This window comes from Phalacrocorax aristotelis, chromosome 3, assembly GCF_949628215.1.
Source record: "Phalacrocorax aristotelis chromosome 3, bGulAri2.1, whole genome shotgun sequence".
Classification (NCBI taxonomy): domain Eukaryota; kingdom Metazoa; phylum Chordata; class Aves; order Suliformes; family Phalacrocoracidae; genus Phalacrocorax; species Phalacrocorax aristotelis.
In genome coordinates this window covers 41320764-41335769 of record NC_134278.1, presented here as the reverse complement: position 1 = coordinate 41335769, position 15006 = coordinate 41320764, and the positions used below count along the sequence as shown (strand labels likewise).

Genomic DNA, 15006 nt, shown 5'->3' with positions numbered 1-15006 from the left:
ATACAAACAAGGACAATGAGACAGAGACCTTCATATCTTCCCAGAAATCACGGGACAAATCAATAAAATCAGGAAAATTACTTGTTCTGCTTCCCTCTCTAGTACCTTCCCCATCTCCCCATCACATCTCACTGTCACCCCAGCCCAGGTATCCTGTTTCAGCCATGGCACCTAGGCAGACATGAGCAAGTAGAGTTTTCTCTGGCTATGGGAACTTATTAGGCGTATTTCCTAAGGCTTCCATTCTCAGCCTGTGATCCCTCTCTCGTTCTCTTTACACAAACACTCCTGCTAGCTCCCCTTTGTTGCTGCTTTTCCAGGTTTATTTATTGCCATAACTGTCATTAGATCCTTTCTGAAGCCAGCATATCACCTCTAAACTCCAGAGAGACTACCACATTAGCAGTATTCATGAGTAAATACGAAGACTTACAGGCCTGCACTGACAAAACAAGCAGCTGTCTACTATTCCTGGGACATAAATTCAACTCTTGAGGCACACAGCGGTGGAGGGCCAGGGGCTCACGGTGGTTTCCTTTGGACAAAGCAAAATGGCAACTCTGTACATCTCGAGGGAAGCAAGTTGCAGAAGCTTCCCCAGGGCACAGGGGCAGAGTGAGCAGCTGCTACTTTAACAAGGAGGAAATGGTCTTTTACCCTCCTCCTAAAATCCCTGCGGTAGAGGCAAAGGATCAGCCAGAGACTGGACTGCTGGTAAAATAGAGCAAGCCATAAAAGTAAACGATGTGCTCAGTGATCGCCTCTAAACAGCAACAACCACAGTGGGGAGAAAGGTGACTCCCTTCTCTTTCTGAACACCACTGACGCTACAGAAACATAGTTTGACAACAACGAGCTTTCCTGCCCCGCCTCTTACACCCAGCAAAGATAAACTATTTCATATGAAAACTGCTAGCAAATGGGGGGAGTACTGTAGCAAAGCATTGCTCCACATTTGCCTGCTTCTTGCACACTTCACTACGTGTCTGCTTTAGGCCACTGCTGGGAGATGCTGGACTAGCCACGTTTCACCATTCTCATGTATAGGTGAAAGAAAGGCTGCAAAAGACCATACAACTCCATGTTGTATGCAAAAGACCATGCTGAGCATGCGCTTCAGCAAACTCACCTGCATCTCATGAAAAGTTAATACCTGTGTAGGGTAGGGGTTTTTTTTCTTTTTTTTTTTTTTTTTTAAAGATTGATGCTTTTCCAAATGAACCTTTTTGTTAAACAAAACTGGAGCAGTGGTCATCTCCTCAGCCATCTCCTCTTCTTATGGTTAGAGAGCAGACCAAACAGTCTGCCTGGGAGAGCATGGCTCCACAGGCTAGAAATGAGCCCTCTGGTCTCAGTGCAACGTCGCTGCTTGTTCAACGATGTTCACAAATGATGGAAGCCACTTGGCCTGCTTGAACTTTTGAGAATTGCAGACAGAAAACTGCTTAGAATAAATAATCTTTCTTGATCTCTGAAGCAGAAATCATTGCCAAAATGCCAGTTCAGTGACTTCAATTAGAATATGCTGCTGGAAGACCTTACCGTCCCCTTTCCTACTAATTAACGTCTCTGCATAACTCAGCTGCTTTTCCTATCCTTTTTCCTAATGCATTTAGATCAGATGTGCTTATGTGCAAAAAAGTGATAATAGAGAAAGGCATTGGAAAACTAACCCCCAGTTATGTCTGTGACTTGACCTTTCTGTACTGTTTTGCTGTCTATGTTGTCAATGACAATGTCATTGTCTTGCAAATAAACCTTTCTGTTTCATTTTAATTTGTAAACATAGATTGAAATACACAAAATCTAAACTAAAGGTAGGCTTTAATAGCCACGCTCAAGGTAATGTGCAAAAAGACATAGCCTAAAGTTAGAATCACAGAAATGGAAGTCAGAGAGAGATCTCCAGAGCTTATCTAATCCTTTCTTACAGCTTTTACCATAGCTATGCTTACCACAATTACTCTGTTTTTTTTTCCCCAGTCTCACAGAGTCAAACACAAAACTTGAAACTGCCTTGTTTGGAATATATTCGTCCTTTCTCAAAATCCTTATCATTCCCACAGGGTATTAACACCACTTCCGTTAAGTTTGTTGAAATTAAGCCCCTTGTCTTTATTCTAATGCTCCCACTCCTTCCTTCTCTAAAAATCATAAATGCTCTTATTCTTTTAAATGAAAAATTAGGGAAAAAACTCCTTACCATTATTACTTAAAGTAGAATAAAATAACTATATATCTTTCTTGCCTTTCCTCACATCCCTCTCCTGGATGAAAATTTTTTCCCAGTACACTTCAAGATGCATGTTGGGCATTTACTTTCTTATATAGAAATGACAAAGTCCTCTGTGACTATCAAGAATGTCTAGTATCATTAACAAATTCAGGTAGAAGCCTGTCTGATTATTTTTTAAGGTGGAGTTAAGACCCAGCAGATTCTTAAAATATCATTAGGTAGATTAGATGCCACGCCTTAAACTGCTTGTTCAAGTTCCTTCTTCAATTTTTATTTCTGCAAGCAAGTCAGAATGTGGAATCTGACCCACCAGCAATCACACAAGTAAGTACAGCTACTGGCAGAGAGTATAAGTCAGGCAACAGCAGAAGATCAGACATGAAAGCATCTTCATGTCCTAAAGGCCTAATGCAAGCATTAAGGGTGGTTATATCGACATGCAGGACAGTCCTAACACAAGTAAAGCAGCCACAGATGGGTTTGCTGAGCCCAACCATGTGCTTGCAGCAAACCCCAACCTCTCCTGCTTTGACACTTTGATGCATCAGGTGTCGACACCAGAAAATGCTCGGTGTGAGAGGCTGCATGGCGGGGAGACCCTAACACCACCACACCTGAAGAGGGACCTGACTCCTGGGCTGTACCTGGGCAATAAGGCTCCCAAGCAGACCCTGCTCAGCGGTACTTCTACCCGCAGACAGCACAACACCATGACCTTTCTGGGAAGGAGCTCAGGAAGGGGACCAAGAGCTGTGAGCTTCATGTCCAGTGTACAAGGCTGGACAGGGCAAAACCCCAATGTCTGCTGTTGCGCAGCCTCCCATTACCCAGAGGGGCTGCTGGGCGTGTGGAGCTGTGCTGCACGAGGGCTCAGGGCAGATGGGCAGCACACCGGAGGACAACCAAGCTCAGCTGAACAAAACAGAATGGGGGAGTTTGATTTTGGCTTTCAACCCACCCACTGTACTGATCCCATTCAGACTACAATTTAACAAAAACAGTCCAAGCTGGCTTTCTTCTCTTTTCTTTTACGGTGTGGTCCACTGAAACACAAGCTGTTGACAATACAAAATGCAGTAACACTGAACCTAAGCTGTAACTCAGTTCATGGACTGCAAAAGAAGATTAACTTAACAAGACCTAAGTTCGACTCCTTTTACCCTTTGCTGTATAACTTAAGTCATTACTAATTAGCCACGCTTTTAAGAAGTTCTTGCAACTAATATGAATGTTGGTTGTTAAGCTCCTGTTTATACGATGCTTCAAGATTTAAATCATGTTCCAGTTCTCTTAGCATACTGTAAGTATCTGTGGATTAACTTACTGTCATTGGACTAAGTAATGGAAAGCAGAATATAAGCTGTTTTCACAGGCCATGTAAAAATAATTATTTCTTGTTATTCATTTATTCCAGCTGCTTTATTGTACAGCACGTGTCTCTAGAGCTGATGCTAGCACTTAGCAAGCTGGAAATACAAATCTAACCTCTCAAGTCCCTGAACTACAAACTCAGGTATCCGAATTTTGGTAACCAGCTTAGAAAACTGATTTCTACTCTGGCAGAGCCTGCTTATAAGCCTTGCTGAACTGCTGCTCCTCTCAAAACTGCAGCTCATTAATGGAGAAGACAACCTACTGACAGATAATTCAGCCTATGGCCAAATACTGATAGCCTGAGGTATTCAACTCCCTTTTCCCTTTGGTCTTCATAGGCAAAGCCTGCTGCCAGACCCCTGTGCATACCAGTGCAGGTTGGGAAGGACAGAATAAACCAACAGTAGGGGAGCAACAGGGAAAGGACTACTTACAGAAGCTGAATTACTGAAATCCACGGGCTTGGATGGAATCACCTGCACTGAAAGAGCCGGTTGATCATTTCTCTAACATCACAGAAAATCATAGTGAAGTGCAAGAAGTCCCTTATAACTGGAAAAGGCTAACATTGTACCCATCTTCACATGGAATACATGAGAAGGAGGACCCAGGGAAATGTAGGCCAGTTAGATTACCTCAGTCCCCGGAAAGATCATGGAGCACATCCTTGTGGAATACACATCCCAGCATGTGCAGAATGAGAAGGTAAATCACGAACAGCCAGCCCATCCATGCTCAACTAATCAATGAGTTATTGTTTCGTATCAATGACCCCAGTGATGGCACTGAATGCACCTTTGGCATATCTGCCAATGACACTGAATTGGGGGAATGGCTGACATGCTAGAAAGTAGCATTGATCCATTGAGCTTGACAAACTTCAGGACTGAGCCAATGAAAATCTCCAAGGAGAAGCATGAAGTTCTGCACCAGGGCAAAATAGTCCATGGGCCAGTACAGACTGGGAACCAACCAGACGAGCAATAGCCCTACTAACGAACCCAGGCGTTACAGTGGTCCCTGTGCTTAATATAAACCAACAGTGTGCTTTCACTATGAATAAGGCAAACTCCACACTGCACTAATGGGGAACATAACCAGCGGATCAAGGGAAGCTATTTATCCAACACTTCTGAGGCCACACCTAGGACACTGTGCCCCGTTTTGCACCTCAAGTTCAAAAAGGTGTTGAGAAACTGGATGGGATCCAGAAGAAGGCTACCAACATGGTCACAAACCTAGATTATGACTTGCAAGGAGGGAGGGAATCAATTAATCAGGCAAAGAGGAGGCTACGGTTCTAACAGCAACCTACAACTGCTTGAGCTGTTTGCAACAGACAAGCACGTATATTTCCCAGCAGGCAGGCACGCAGCAGTGGGCAGGTGCACGGCAGCATGGTGACCACCAGGCAAAAAGCCATGTCCTCTGCTTCTCCTGAGCTTTTAGCACCTGGTAGAACCAATGCAGCGACACAGACAGAGCTCCCGTTCAAGCATGCAACCACCCAGGTTTCCAGCTGTGGGATGTGTGAAGGGATATTCCTGGAGGTGGAAAGTGACTGCGGACTTCCAAGTCTCCAAGGACTTGTGGGAGATGAGATAGTTAGCTGGTTGTCTTGGTCACAGGGATCATGAAATGGGTGAGTGTAAAATTTTCAGTGTAATAAGAAGAAAGGATATGAGAGTTGCTATCCTGGACTTCAGGAGAGCAAACTTCAAGCTATTCAGGGAGTTATTTAGCAAAGTACCCTGGGAATCTGTTTTTGAGGCCTTAGGAGTCCATGAGTACTGGTCAGACTTTAAGAACTACCTTTTAGAAGCACAGCAGCAGGCAATTCTACTGTAGCATAAGTCAAGCAAGTGGGGCAGAAGACCAGCTTGACTGAACAGGGAACTCTCGTGGAGCTCAAGAGGAAGAAGAAACTGTATGATCTCTGGAAGCAAGGTCAAGCTTCACAGGAAGGTTACAGAGCTGTGGTTCATATATGCAGGGAGAAGACACGAAAGGCCAAATCTCAATTAGAATTGAAACTGGTCTGAGTTGTTTCAGATAACAAGAAGGGCTTTTTAAAGCACATTAATAGCAAGAGGAGGCCTAAAGAAAACATTGGACTGACACTTGTTGAAGACGGTCACCTGACTAATAGGGATAAAGAAAAATGAGAGACATTCAATACTTCTTTTTGCCTCAGCCCTTAATAATACAGACAGACCTTGGGCTGCCCAGTCCCGAGTTGGAGGACCATAGTGTAGGAACAGTGACTTTTTTTTTGTGGACACTAAAATTTTAAGTGAACAGCTCTATCAGCTGAATGTTCACAAGTCCATGGGGTCTCATGGGATTCATCCCAGAGTACTGAAGGAGCTAGCAGATGTTATGGCAGGGCCTCTCTCAGTTATTGACCAAAGGTCTTGGGAGTCTGGGGAGGACCCCGCTGACTGGAAGCTAGCCAGCGTTATTCCAATTTACAAGAAGGGTGTGAGGGAAGACCTATGAAACTACAGGCCTGTTAGTCTAACCTCAGTTCCTAGAAAAATTATGGAGAAGATTATATTGGGTACTACTGAAAGACATTTAAAGAAAAATGCAATCAGGCACAATCAACATGGGTTCACAAAGCGACAGTCCTGTTTAACTAATTTGATATCCTTCTATGATAAGGTCACCCACCTAGCGAATGAAAAGAAGGTGGTGGATGTAGTTTTTCTGGATCTTAGTAAGGCTTTTGATACGGTCCCTCACAGCATCCTTCTGGACAGGTTGTCCAGCTGTGAGATGAGCAGGTATATGGTGCACTGCGTGAAGAACTGGCTGAAGGGCAGGGCTCAAATGGTTGTAGTAAATAGGGCCACATCTGGCTGGCGACCAGTCACCAGTGGTGCTCCTCAGGGTTCAGTCCTAGGGCCAGTTCTGTTCAATATATTTATTAACAATCTGGATGCAGGAGTTGAAATCACCATTAGCAAGTTTGCTGACGATATCAAACTGGGAGGTGCTGTTGACTCTCTTGAGGAACAAGAGGCCTTGCAGAGGGATCTAGACAGATCACAGCATCTGGCAGCAATTAATGGGGTGAAATTTAACAAGTCGAAATGCCGGATCCCGCACCTAGGACAGAATAATGCTGGGCGCAAGTATAAACTGGGAGAGAAGCGGCTGGAGCGAAGCCCTGCAGAAAGGCATCTAGGAGTGCTGGTTGACAGCAGGCTCAATGTGAGACAGCAACGTGCCCTGGCAGCCAAGAGGGCAACCTCATCTGGGGTGCATCAAACACAGTATAACCAGCCAGTCAAAAAAGGTGATTATCCCACTGTATTCAGCGTTGGCATGGCCTCACCTTAAGTACTGTGCGCAGTTCTGGGCCCCACAACTTAAGAAGGATGTGAAGGTCCTTGAATGTGTCCAGAGGAGGGCAACAAAGCTGGTGAAAGGGCTGGAAGGAATGTCCTGTGAGGAGCGGCTAAGGACTTTGGGTTTGTCTAGTCTGGAGAAAAGGAGGCTGAGGGGCAACCTCATTGCTCTCTACAGCTTCCTGAGGAGGGGAAGTGGAGAGGGAGGTGCTGAGCTCCTCTCCCTGGTATCCAGTGACAGGATGCGTGGTTCAAAGCTGTGCGAGGGGAAGTTTAGACTGGACATTAGGGAAGCATTTCTTTACCAAGAGGGTGCTCAGACACTGGAACAGGCTTCCTAGAGAGGCAGTTGATGCCCCAAGCCTGTCAGTGTTTAAGAGGCATTTCGTCAATGCCCTTAACAACATGCTTTAACTTTTGGTCAGCCCTGAATTGCTCACGCAGTTGGACTAGATGGTCATTGTAGGTCCCTTCCCTGAAATATTCTATTCCATTCCATCCCATCCCATTCCCTCTTGGGTGATTAAGAAGGTAACAGAGCCAAATGTTTTGCAGTGGTAGAAAATGATGTAACAAGGGACAACAGGCAGAAACTGAGGTTTGGTAGAGTCACAATGGTCATTAGGAAGAAATTCGTTACTAGGAAGGTAGTGCAGTGCTGGAGCAGGCAGCAGAGACATGATGGACTCTCCATCTCTGGAAATATCCAAGATCTCGCTAGACAAACCCAGGGCTGACCTGATCTGGGAGGAATATAGGAATGTTGTCAGGATTTGCAGAGATGCAACAAGGAAGGCCAAGGACCACTTGGAATTAAATCTGGCAAGGTGTGCTGAAGATAACAAGAAGGGCTTCTTTAAATACATCAGCAGTAAAGGGAAGACTGGGGATACAGTGGGTCCACTGCTGAACGAGGAAGGGCCCTGGCAACCCAGGATGAAGAGAAGGCAGAGTACTGAATATCTTCTTTGCTTCTGTCTTTACTGCTAAGGCTGGCCCTCAAGCATCTCAGCCCACAGAAGAGAGAGAAAAAGTCTGGAGAAAGGAAGACTTACCATCGGTTGAGAAAGACTGCGTCAGAGATCACCTATGCAAACTGGATCCTCGCAAATTCATGGGCCCCGATGGGATGCACCCGTGAGTGCTGAGGGAGCTGGTGGATGTTCTTGCTGAGCCACTCTCCATCATCTTTGAAAGGTTGTGGAGGACAGGAGAGGTGCCCGAGGACTGGAGGAAAGCAAATGTCACTCCCATCTTCAAAAAAGGCAAGAGGGAGGATCTGGGGAACTATAGGCCAGTCAGCCTCACCTCCATCCCCGGAAAGGTGATGGAGCAGTTCATCCTGGAGGTCATCTCCAGGCATGTACAGGACAAGAAGGTTATCAGAAATAGTCAACACGGAGTCACCAAGGGGAGATCATGCTTGACCAACCTCATAGCCTTCTATGATGGTGTGACTGGCTGGGTTGACGAAGGGAGAGCAGTGGATGTTGTCTATCTCTACTTCAGTAAGGCATTCGACACTGTCTCGCATAGCCTCCTCACAGGCAAGCTAAGGAAGTGTGGGTTGGATGAGTGGACAGTGAGGTGGATAGAGAACTGGCTGAATGACAGTGCTCAACTGCATTTGGAGCACTGTGTCCAGTTTTGGGGCCCCCAGTTTAAGAAGGATGTGGAACTCCTTGAGCAAGTCCAGCTGAGAGCTACAAAAATGATCAGGGGACTGGAGCATCTCCCTTATGAGGAAAGGCTGAGAGACTTGGGTTTGTTTAGCCTGGAGAAGAGAAGACTGAGGGGGGATCTCATCAATGCTTATAAATACATAAAGGGTGACTGTCATGAGGATGGGGCCGGACTCTTTTCAGTGGTGCCCAATGACAGGACAAGGTGCAACGGGCACAAGCTGGAACACAGGAAGTTCCACCTAAACATGAGAAAAAACTTATTTACTGTGAGGGTGACAGAGCAGTGACAGTGTCCTGAGAGGTTGTGGAGTCTCCTTCCCTGGACACATTCAAAACCTGCCTGGATGCGGTCCTGTGATCTCCAGAAGTCCCTTCCAACCCCTACCATTCTGTGATTCTGTGATGTAGTGACAGGTCTGCTTCGAGCAAGAGGCTGGATTAGATTACCTCCCTTCCAACCAACATCTTATGACCCTAATATAGATAAAGCCACTTTACACTAGTGATGACTTAGAATCACAGAATAATTTAGGTTGGAAAAGATCTTTAAGATCATCGAGTCCAGCCATTAACCTAACACTGCCAACTCCACCACTAAACCATGTCCCTAAGCGCCACATCTACATGTCTTTTAAATACCTCCAGGGATGGTGACTCAACCACTTCCCTGGGCAGCCTGTTCCAATGCCTCACAACCCTTTCCAGGAAGACATTTTTCCAAATATCCAATCTAAACCTCCCCTGGCTCAACTTGAGGCTGTTTCCTCTTGCCCTGTTGGTTGTTACTCTTCACCCAGAAGAGACCAACTCCCACCTCACTACAACCTCCTTTCAGGTAGTTGTAGAGAGTGATAAGGTCTCTCCTCAGCCCCCTCTTCTCCAGGCTAAACAACCCCAGTTCCTTCAGCCACCTCTCAGAAGACTTGTTCTCCAGACCTTTCACCAGCTTCATTGCCCTTCTTTGGACACGCTTCAGCACCTCAATGTCTTTCTTGTAGTGAGGGGCCCAAAATGAAACACAGTCTTTGAGATGCAGCCTCACCAGTGCCGAGTACAGGGGCACAATCACTGCCCTACTCCTGCTAGCCACACTATTCCTGATATGAGCCATACTTATTTATGCAGATAGAAACATTAGTGCAAAATACAGTCAAAAGTATTCTGCCTCTTAAATTCAAATACATTTTCATTTTTAAAAGGTACAAAATATAATCAACATTCCATATCTATATGCAGTATTTATTTTGACTTTTATTTCCTAAAATTTTTGACCATTATCCTAAGACTTGGTATTTTGCAAGTCCACAGAGCCTGTGTTTCGAAACGTCACACCACAGAGAATGTAACTGTGACCAGAGTAGCTCGTGCTATTACTGAATTAATGCAATTCCCCTTCTTCACCCTACTTTTTCCATGTGCAAAGGTATGCTGAGAACAGCTGTTTTGATAAAAGTGGCCAGAATACATTTATATTATAGCTCCTTCCACCCACCCCACCCCCCACATTTCAAATGAGGCCGATCTCTCCATTTGGTGGAGACCAAACCCCCAACTTTGAACACCATCAGAAGGCACTACTGCTCAATTATTTTCCATTTTTCATGGTTACTTCCTCAGTGAACTTATACACTACTTCCACTTAGGAACAAACGGTGTACCCTGAAAACAGCTTCCCAAAATGTCTCAAAGAGTGTACAAGAAGCACAGGTTATGTGCTGTTACAATTGTATTTGGGAACTGGAAAAATAGCAGGTTCCTTTTTTTAAAAAAATCACCAACAAAACAGAAACATTAGCGCTGGAAACCTAATTTAGTCTAATTCAATTTAATTTTGATTAGCTATATCATTCTGTTCACCTCACCAGGTTCAGCTGGAACACAGCTACTGTAATTTCACTTAGGTATTCTAGATGCTAATTGCTGGATGAACTATTTTTGTAGATGTAAAGTTGCTTCTGTTAGTATACAGTTTCCAAGGAGTAAGACAGAATCTTATCCCTTTACATCCACACAAATAGTTCATCTGTCAATTAGTATCTAGAATACAGACAGAAGTTTATGAAATTACCACAACATGATACTAGTTTACACATTATTTGTTAAAGACTACTTACAATCTGAAACTTCATTCAAAGAAAGGGTCTGGAGGGTGAAATAGTTCTCAATGAATCTATTTAAAACATGCACAATGTAAAGTAACAGTTTTTCTAACAGCTTTTTTAACAGTACATACACCTGCAATGCAAAGGTCAAATTTCCCCCTCTATTCTACCACTACAATCTCTGTTTTTTCAGCACTTTTTCTGAGAACAAAGCTTTTCCTCACAATTGCAGCTCCAATAACAAATATGCTACACGTGGATACGCCAGGGCAGTTGCTACAATATTTTGCCATAGTTAGAAAGAGTTGGGAGTTAATTAATTTCTGTCAGTAATGTACGACTCTCGCACCAGAAAGACATCAGGTCTGCAAGATAAAGAGAATGGTACTTGCACATTGTTTGCAGGGCACAGCTGCGTGTTAAAATAAGCTCAACTCTATTGTTAAAAGAAAACATCTATCTTTTCAGTTCTTTGGTAATACCTATTGAACAAAGCGTTGGAAACAGACACAAGGATTAAAAGTGAATAACCCGTGATAGTAATAAAATGCAAGCTCTTAACTATGGATAATGGTCGCTCAGCATTATCAGCTCTCAAGGTAGTCTTAAAATAACTCCATATTTCTATCACAGCATTTACCAATGACCACCAGCAACTGAAAAAAATTAGTATCTTCTCAGCACAGTAAAAAAGCCGAAACACTGAACAGATCTACCTGCTCAGTCCCACTCGGTAGCAGGAAAAACCCCACTATTAAAAGCAGGTCTAATAGTGTCACTTTTCCCAGGTATAAAAAGCAGTTTACTGTACACTCATAACAGTTCCTCCTCTGAAATCCAAGCAAAGTGGCACCACAAACTTTCCAATTTATACAAAAACCACCCCAGGTGCTTACACAGAAAATTCAAACATGTAGTTGGCAATTCATATTTTAATGCGCTCTATGGGATAATTTAACAAACATAGAATATATGTTATTTTGCAGATCGCTTTTGAGCCTGACTCCTACATGGAGACCTATCTATTCAGTTTCTTTAAGCACTTCAGTAGTTTGCTCAGAGAGGTTCTGGACCTAAAATCACTGCCAATAATTTGGAGACATGCCCGTTTCGTTAAATAAATCTAACAGAGAAATAATGGAAGTAGTATTGGTAGGGACTGTTAACGCCCTTCCCAAGGATGAGCAAAATGCCAGCAACTTTTAAGTTATGGGTAGGTCCCTTGCTCAGTAATGATTTCTTCATGTTGATAGTCTCAGCAACTCCAGCTGGAGGAAGACTATGGTGGAGGTGAGGCTGGAGCAACTTGGCATCACCTAGCAGCTGCAGGTTTGCTCCAACACCTACATGGCTTTGAGACACAGCAATGAGACTGAAAAGGCACAAATGTCCAGGTAGTTTTGCTTGGTGTCTTTTTTTATCATTATTTTTTACTTTTTCTAACTGAAAAAGGGAAAAGCTGCACAACTGCACTTATTTAACATTTGAAATGAGATGGGTGGCAACAGTGAGTAATTCTCCACCTCCCAGACACCTGCACTCAGAGGGGGCAGCTTAAGGACAGACACTATTCATGTGCTGGGGGTTCCAGTGGCATCGCTTCCTATACCAGTCAACACACGAAAAGTGAGGACTTCAAAATTCAGGCAGGAAGGGCAATGTTTTCAAGCTTCCTCAGCATCTAGCAAAACTGTAATCCTTACCCGACCCACTGCTACGAAACCCAACTGGACATTTGAACAAACCAGCCCTGCTATGTTTATTAAAGCAAATGAGATGGGCAAAGGATGGCAGAATAATACTGTAGTACTTCGCACGGCAAGAATGGCACTGGGAGAAAATTTCTTTTCCTTTCATAGAGTTTTCCTTTCAAAATCTACTTATTTGAACTATTTATCTTCAGAAATGTATTTTATAACTGCTCACTGGTTTCCATCCTTGCAGGCTGCCAGAAAACAGAATTCCTGAGATGAAATTAGATTCAGCCTCTCTCTTCCACTCTTACAAATTTCAGTTGGGAGCTCATGAGTTGAATTCCTTTTTCTTCATACCTCATCTTCCACTGTGATAGAGTTCTGGACAATCACAGTAAGACTGATTTTCTTACTGTAAGGTACTTCCTTTACATTTGAATAAATATATTTTGATCTTTATACATGAGGTAGTTTTCAGCATGAATTTTGTAAGACATCTGAAGAGGCAGAGATATTATATCCCATTTATTTCTCTCAGATCACAAACTGAGGTATTAAAAATGAAAGCAACTATTAAAAATAATTTAAAACATAAAAAAACTCAACAGAAAAGAATTTCACTTGCTGGTTTTGTGTCTCTCTGGGATTTTGTTGTTCTCTCTGTTCTGCTTCCATCTTTTCACGCCTCCATCTCAAAGCCCGTCTCCTGTCAGTCATCCGTACTCAATCTGCGTGCTAATACAATGCTTTGCTTTTCTTCGTGTCAGAGTCCCTGAGCTCCTCACAGTCTCCCCTCCATTGCAGAGATTCATATCAGCACTTTTTATGGAGCCTCACTTCAATTTATGGGATCAAACAAGACATTTACCTCTTTTATCACTTAATTTACACATTGCAAAATATTTCTGAAATGTACATCTAGTTTATAATGCAGCTATAATAGCTTTACAGATGAGAACAAGGGGATTGAGTGCATCCTCAGTAAATTTACAGATGACACCAAGTTGGGTGGGAGTGTTGATCTGCTTGAGCGTAGGAAGGGTCTGCAAAGGGATCTGGATAGGCTGGATCAATGGGCTGAGGCCAAATGTATGAGGTTTAACAAGACCAAGTGCCAGGTCTTGCACTTTGGTTGCAACAACCCCATGCAAAGCTACAGACTTCGGGAGGAGTGGCTGGAGAGCTGCCTGGAGGAAAAGGACCTGGGGGTTCTGGTTGACAGACGACTGAACATGAGCCAGCAGTGTGCTCAGGTAGGCAAGAAGGCCAACAGCATCCTGGCTTGTATCAGGAATAGAGTGGCCAGCAGGAGCAGGGAGGTGATCGTGCCCCTGTACTCGGCACTGGTGAGGCTGCATCTCAAAGACTGTGTTCCATTTTGGGCCCCTCACTACAAGAAAGACATTGAGGTGCTGAAGCATGTCCAAAGAAGGGCAATGAAGCTGGTGAAAGGTCTGGAGAACAAGTCTTCTGAGAGGTGGCTGAGGGAACTGGGGTTGTTTAGCCTGGAGAAGAGGGGGCTGAGGAGAGACCTTATCACTCTCTACAACTACCTGAAAGGAGGTTGTAGTGAGGTGGGAGTTGGTCTCTTCTGGGTGAAGAGTAACAACCAACAGGGCAAGAGGAAACAGCCTCAAGTTGAGCCAGGGGAGGTTTAGATTGGATATTTGGAAAAATGTCTTCCTGGAAAGGGTTGTGAGGCATTGGAACAGGCTGCCCAGGGAAGTGGTTGAGTCACCATCCCTGGAGGTATTTAAAAGACGCGTAGATGTGGGGCTTAGGGACATGGTTTAGTGGTGGAGTTGGCAGTGTTAGGTTAATGGCTGGACTTGATGATCTTAAGGGTCTTTATCAACCCAAATGATCCTATGATTCTACAAGTGGTTGCTGAAAACTACTGGTGTAAATACATTGGCTTTGGATACATTAGTGGAAACATGGTTGGAAACTGTGTGCTGCCAGAGGGCAAAACACCAGTTCCCTACCTACTGCCCACGGAAGACAGTTTGAAAAACAAACAAAAATTATGAAAAAATGGCAGAAAAAATTGTAAGGAGGATATATTGTAAAGAAACAATATGAAATAATTTATCTTATGCCCAGATTCCTAGCTGTGTTTTGAAAAAATTATTTCTGGTACCATCAGAGTAATCTCTTATTATTTTTCATAATTATTTTCAAAACATTTCTTTTCCTGCAAAAATCATTCTGAATCAGGCTGCCATTCAATCTTGGAACATTGTAACTGGCCTGAAATAAAAAGATCCCAACTATTAACAGATTCAGTCTTGTCTTCAGGTGCCTTCACCAGAGTATACCCAGAATCTTCCCCTGAAATATTTTGCCTTTCTGCTTTTTTCTCACTATGCCATTGCTTTTCCCCCTTGTTTTCTGTTTTGACATCATCTCCAAATCAACAGCATCAAAGCAGAACTTAGGGAGTATCTGAAAACAAGTACAGATAGCTCCCAGGTGAAATTAGGTGATGGACTTAAAAGCTTATTCATGTCAGGGAAACGAGAAACGACAGAAGTCTCATGGGATGCATGACTACAGCCTGTA

The 15006-nt window shown here is 43.7% G+C and overlaps 1 protein-coding gene across 1 annotated transcript in view; it reads right to left on the bottom strand.

The window, feature by feature from the left end:
• ANKRD6 (ankyrin repeat domain 6) overlaps nt 1-15006 on the bottom strand; it is a 121308-nt gene that overhangs the window by 53991 nt on the left and 52311 nt on the right. The gene's annotated exons all lie outside the window — the stretch shown is intronic.